The sequence below is a fragment of the Rhamphochromis sp. 'chilingali' genome (genome assembly GCF_963969265.1).
Source record: "Rhamphochromis sp. 'chilingali' genome assembly, chromosome: 17".
Classification (NCBI taxonomy): Eukaryota; Metazoa; Chordata; class Actinopteri; order Cichliformes; family Cichlidae; genus Rhamphochromis; species Rhamphochromis sp. 'chilingali'.
Genome location: NC_137944.1, coordinates 35781115 through 35787719, shown reverse-complemented (window position 1 = coordinate 35787719; position 6605 = coordinate 35781115). Strand labels below are relative to the sequence as shown.

Here is a 6605-nt window from a genome sequence, read left to right as displayed (position 1 = left end):
CACACACACACACACACACACACACACACACACACACACACACACACACACACACACACACACACACACAGCTGTGATGCCTGGCTGATCACAAACACAAAGGAGGCCACACATGTAGAAATTTCAGGTTTCCAGGGTTAAAATAATGCTGCGGTTTGGTTTATCTCTTGGTCTGTACCGGGTGGGCGGGGCCTGTGTGATGGGGGACATTTCAAATGCAGCAGAGCATTTTAAAGTAAAGGTTTAGAGGCTTCCCTGGAAGCTTCGTGGGATCCCACATACCTCAGTTTATCCTGGCAGTGTTTATTTTTAGCATTTATAACGTTCCTGTTCCAGCCATCATCCACCGCGGGCATTCAGATAAAACATGGAACGATGTTTACTCAGGCTGCTCCATTTTGAAATCGCCAACAGTCCGGTCAGACGGTCCCCATCAAAGGTGTGCACACGATCCACGAGTGAAAGCGTCTGCGCTCAGTCCTGCATCGCGCAGGCTGCGATCGGCGCTTCTCCTGATAAACAGCATCGCACGGCCTGGTGTTTCTAATATTTTGTCCGTCCCACTCACATGAGAGAAAGAGCAGCTGGTGTAAAGCAGGAGCTCAGCCCGATCTGAGCGCGCTCACTTTTACTCTGATTACCTGCAGTAACTGGAAGCTCAGTCTGTGATTAATGAGGGGTGCTGTCAGCCCACCAATCAGAGAGCAGGTCTCAAACTCCCTGAAAGCACTAACAGGGAAACACATGAATGCTGTAACACACACACACACACACGGGTACAGTGCAGGGGTCCCTCCATAACCCCGGCTGCCTCCCTCCTGCAGCTTTACCTTCAGGCTGTCGCAGCGCTGCGTTAAAGTGCTGCTGCAGTGTTTAGTGGAAGTGCGCGCACACAAACAAAGGGAGGAAACTTTGAGTAGGGCAAGATTCAACACGCAGGGAAGAGGTGACGGGAAAACGGGGCTTAAAGAGTTGGGGGGGGGGGGGGGGGTGTTTGTGGGCGGGGACATTCTTTGACTTTTGGAGGGAAGGTTTGGTGAGGTTCGAGGAGGTGCTGACATTCTTAACCACGATTGGACAGAAGCTGTTTTAAATGATTCACAGCTGTGCGCACACTCACGCCGCGCCCTGTTTTATTTGAAGTTCAGCTTCCAGGCAGCCGTTTGAGTATTCTGAGTCCTGCGCTCTGAGCTGATCCACCAGTTTGGTTTGTCTGGTGTGTGAGTGCGTGCACTGAGCTCCAGTAAGAAGAGTATTTATTTAGTTTACTTTATTAAAAAAGGAAAAACTTGGTAACTGGAGCTGAAGATCATAGCAGGTCTGCAGATCACACAATCAGAAGCTTTTTGGTAGTTTAAGTTTGTGTGTTTTCACAAAGCCGCCGTGACCTCGTCCTCTGATTCTGGGCTCATCGTGAAGCCTCGGCACCATTTGAGCTTTTTCAGAGACAGACGTGACCTCGTTCAGACCGCAGGGTTATCAGCTGATATCAATCCGCATAGCAAGCCATGTGATTGGATAACGGAATAAAAATGAATGCAGGGGTCCGGTCCTAGCAGCCACGCCCCCAATCATGGGAATGGTGACATGTAATCATCCAAAGATTATGTGTCAGCGTTGGAAACATCATTATTATCAAGTTTTAATGGGAGTCTGTGGGGCTGACTCTCTGCTGGACCCCTGCTGGCTGTTAGTGGAACTGCTGTGTCGGGTTTTATCTGGATCTCTGTAGCTGAGTTTCTGAAAGCCATAAACATCTCTCACCGTCTCCGGTTTGGGAAAACACACAAACAGAATGTATTAAAACCAAGATGTGAGTCCTCTGTTGTCTGAAACACGAGACGCGTGTCTTTGAATACAACACGAGCAGCTGTGGAAACTGGCCTCGCTGTAAATACATGATGATGTTCTACACTGTAAACTGTTTGTGTGACATGTTTCTTTTAATTTTATATATATATATATATATATATGTGTGTGTGTGGGGGGGGGGTTTATGATTCTGTTTTTAATGTTTACAAAAACTCTCTGTATGAAATAACATTTGTATAAATACTAAAATACTAAATGAGAAAATAAATGAAAATCATGTTTTTGAAAAGCCATAAAAATTGTCAAAATATTTTCCTAACTTCTTCCCGTTTCTTGTGTTTCCTTTTACTATGAGGCTTTTTTTGAACAACCAATCAAAGTCTGTATGTGTTCAAACTGTCCAATCACAGCATGTGTGCCTGCATGCCTGTGATGACTCAGGTGAAGAACACCTGAGGGCTTGGGGGACCGTGTCTCTCACCGGCACGCCCGAGTGAAATCAATCTGCCGCAGCGCGTCATTGTTCTGCAGGTTTAAAGCTGACCTTCTGTTGTGTTGGAGCACGATCACATGAAACACGGCTACAGTTTCAGATAACGAGGTCAGCAATCCCCGTGAGCAGGCTGCTCTAAACCCTGCTTATCACAGCTTTTCCTACTTTTGCCTCTTTGTGATATAACACAGAGGGGGTGGTCCCTGCTCTTTCAATGTGAGGTTAAATGAAGGAACCCTGTGAGAGACAAATGACTCTTCCTGCAGATGGTTTGTCTCTCCCTTGTTGCACAATCTGACTTGCAAAACACAGACCTGCAACAAACTGGTTGGGACTCTGCATTCCTGTCGGTCAGGTTCGCGATAATCATATCAAATTCTTATAGTCACAAGTCACAGTTTTCCAACATCCGGCTCCAGAACCCACATTGCTATTTAAACTGGCCTGCTTTAATGGTGCCACTGAAGTGGACTGTTTCCAGTCGCTCTCTGTAATCCCTCTCTGGCTGTGCGTCCGAACAGAAATCAAATTATTGATCAGATCATTGCATTCATACTCCAAAAATGATCCTGCTGCCAGCAGAGGCCACGCCACCGCTGGATCAGACCCTGGAGAACAACCTCAGACACAAACTGGATGGATGGATGATGCATAGATGGATGGATAGATGATGGATAGATGATGGATGGATGATGGATAGATGATGGATAGATGATGGATGGATGGATGGATGGATGGATGATGGATAGATGGATGGATGGATGGATGGATGGATATATGGATGGATGGATGGATAGATGATGGATGGATGGATGGATATATGGATGGATGGATGGATGGATGGATGGATGGATAGATGATGGATGGATGGATGGATGGATGATGGATAGATGGATGGATGGATGGATGGATGGATGGATGGATAGATGGATGGATGGATGGATGGATAGATGATGGATAGATGATGGATGGATGGATGGATGGATGGATGGATGATGGATAGATGGATGGATGGATGGATGGATATATGGATGGATGGATGGATGGATGGATATATGGATGGATGGATGGATAGATGATGGATGGATGGATGGATGGATGGATAGATGATGGATGGATGGATGGATGGTTAAGGTCTGGGGTTCAAAGGATGTGTGGAATCAGCTTTACACATACAGGGAGTGCAGAATTATTAGGCAAGTTGTATTTCTGAGGAATAATGTTATTATTGAACAACAACCATGTTCTCAATGAACCCAAAAAACTCATTAATATCAAAGCTGAATGTTTGTGGAAGTAGTGTTTAGTTTGTTTTTAGTTTTAGCTATTTTAGGGGGATATCTGTGTGTGCAGGTGACTATTACTGTGCATAATTATTAGGCAACTTAACAAAAAACAAATATATACCCATTTCAATTATTTATTTTTACCAGTGAAACCAATATAACATCTCCACATTCACAAATATACATTTCTGACATTCAAAAACAAAACAAAAACAAATCAGCGACCAATATAGCCACCTTTCTTTGCAAGGACACTCAAAAGCCTGCCATCCATGGATTCTGTCAGTGTTTTGATCTGTTCAAATCAAATCAAATCAAATCAAATCACTTTTATTGTCACATCACATGTGCAGGTACATTGGTACAGCACATGTGAGTGAAATTCTTGTGTGCGAGCTTCACAAGCAACAGAGTTGTGCAAAATACAATAATGTAAACAAGCAAAATACAAGAATGGCTACATCTGAAACTAATAAATATATGTACAATATATAATAGTATATGCATTTCTGGATATGTATACTAAATATTTTTCTACCTGTGTGTGTGTGTGTGTGTACACATATTTTACAAATTAAATAGAGTAAACAATAAATAAAATATATAAAATAAATAAAATAAAATATACAGAGTGAGACATGTGCAAAACAGTGGCATTTATATACAGTGTGGAGTGCATAATGTTGAAGTTCCAGTAGTGAAGCTGAGGTGTCTATGACGTGTTCAGCAGTCTGATGGCCTGGTGGAAGAAGCTGTCTCTCAGTCTGCTGGTACGGGACCGGATGCTGCAGAACCTCCTTCCTGATGGAAGTAGTCTGAACAGTTTATGGCTGGGGTGACTGGAGTCCTTGATGATCCTCCCCGCTTTCCTCAGGCACCGCTTCCTGTAGATGTCTTGGAGGGAGGGAAGCTCACCTCCAATTATCCGTTCAGAGCACCGCACTACTCGCTGGAGAGCTTTGCAGTTGTAGGCGGTGCTGTTGCCATACCAGGTGGTGATGCATCCAGTGAGGATGCTCTCAATGGCACAGTGATAGAAGGTCCTGAGGATGCGGGGGCTCATGCCGAATCTTTTCAGTCTCCTGAGAAAGAAGAGGCGCTGCTGCGCCTTCTTCACTGTTTTGTTTGTGTGTACTGACCACGTAAGATCCTCAGCCAGATGTACACCAAGGAAGCGGAAGCTGCTCACTCTCTCCACAGCAGCGCCGTTGATGGTGATGGGGGTGTGTACTTCTCTGCACCTCCAGAAGTCCACTATCAACTCCTTTGTCTTTGCGACGTTGAGGGTGAGATGGTTGTCTTGACACCAGTGGGTCAGGGCGCTGACCTCCTCCCTGTAAGCCGTCTCATCACCGTTGGTGATAAGACCCACCACTGTAGTGTCGTCCACAAACTTCACAATGATGTTGGAGCTGTTAGTGGCTGTGCAGTCATAGGTGTAGAGTGAGTACAGGAGAGGGCTCAGTACACACCCCTGTGGAGCACCAGTGTTCAGTGTGATGGGGGATGAGGTGATGCTGCCCAGTCTGACCACTTGGCGTCTGTCAGACAGGAAGCTAAGGATCCAGCTGCAGAGGGAGCTGCTCAGTCCTAGATCCTGCAGTTTCCTGTCCAGCTTCGAGGGAACGATGGTATTGAATGCTGAGCTGTAATCTACAAACAGCATCCTCACATACGTGTCTCTCTTCTCCAGGTGTGACAGGGCAGTGTGTAGTGTCAGGGCTATGGCATCATCAGTGGACCTGTTGTGGCGGTATGCAAACTGTAGAGGGTCCAGTGAGTCGGGTAGTGCAGAGCAGATGAAGTCCCTGACCAGCTTCTCGAAGCATTTGCTTACGATGGGGGTCAGGGCTACAGGTCGCCAGTCGTTCAATGAGGAGATGGTGGAGGATTTGGGTACAGGGACGATGGTGGCCATTTTGAAGCAGGCTGGGACTACAGACAGAGAGAGGGAAAGGTTGAAGATGTGCGTGAACACTCCAGCCAGCTGAGCCGCGCATGACCTGAGGACGCGGCCGGGAATCCCGTCCGGACCAGTAGCTTTGCGTGCGTTCACCTTCCTGAAGCACTTCCGCACATCCTCCTCAGACACAGTGTGCGCACTGACGTCATCCGCGGTGCGCACACTGTCCGGTCTCATGGTGTTCGCTGTGTCGAATCTAGCGTAGAATACGTTTAGATCCTCACACAGAGAGGCCGTGTTCACCATCAACATTGCGTGCAGCAGCAACCACAGCCTCCCAGACACTGTTCAGAGAGGTGTACTGTTTTCCCTCCTTGTAAATCTCACATTTGATGATGGACCACAGGTTCCCAATGGGGTTCAGATCAGGTGAACAAGGAGGCCATGTCATTAGTTTTTCTTCTTTTATACCCTTTCTTGCCAGCCACGCTGTGGAGTACTTGGACGCGTGTGATGGAGCATTGTCCTGCATGAAAATCATGTTTTTCTTGAAGGATGCAGACTTCTTCCTGTACCACTGCTTGAAGAAGGTGTCTTCCAGAAACTGGCAGTAGGACTGGGAGTTGAGCTTGACTCCATCCTCAACCCGAAAAGGCCCCACAAGCTCATCTTTGATGATACCAGCCCAAACCAGTGGGCTGAGTGGGACTGGAGCTCTCTGCCCTTTACCAATCCAGCCACGGGCCCATCCATCTGGCCCATCAAGACTCACTCTCATTTCATCAGTCCATAAAACCTTAGAAAAACCAGTCTTGAGATATTTCTTGGCCCAGTCTTGACGTTTCAGCTTGTGTGTCTTGTTCAGTGGTGGTCGTCTTTCAGCCTTTCTTACCTTGGCCATGTCTCTGAGTATTGCACACCTTGTGCTTTTGGGCACTCCAGTGATGTTGCAGCTCTGAAATATGGCCAAACTGGTGGCAAGTGGCATCTTGGCAGCTGCACGCTTGACTTTTCTCAGTTCATGGACAGTTATTTTGCGCCTTGGGTTTTCCACACGCTTCTTGCGACCCTGTTGACTATTTTGAATGAAACGCTTGATTGTTCGATGATC

General features: G+C 46.6%; 1 protein-coding gene across 1 annotated transcript in view; it reads left to right on the top strand.

Moving 5' to 3' along the window:
• Positions 1-58, top strand: part of LOC308384159 (cell adhesion molecule CEACAM5-like) — a 22569-nt gene extending 22511 nt beyond the window's left edge. The window contains exon 10 of the mRNA XM_080862548.1: positions 1-58. This exon is cut by the window's left edge and continues 467 nt beyond it. The gene's annotated coding sequence lies outside the window, so the exon portion shown is untranslated.
• Positions 59-6605: the final 6547 nt, after the last annotated feature.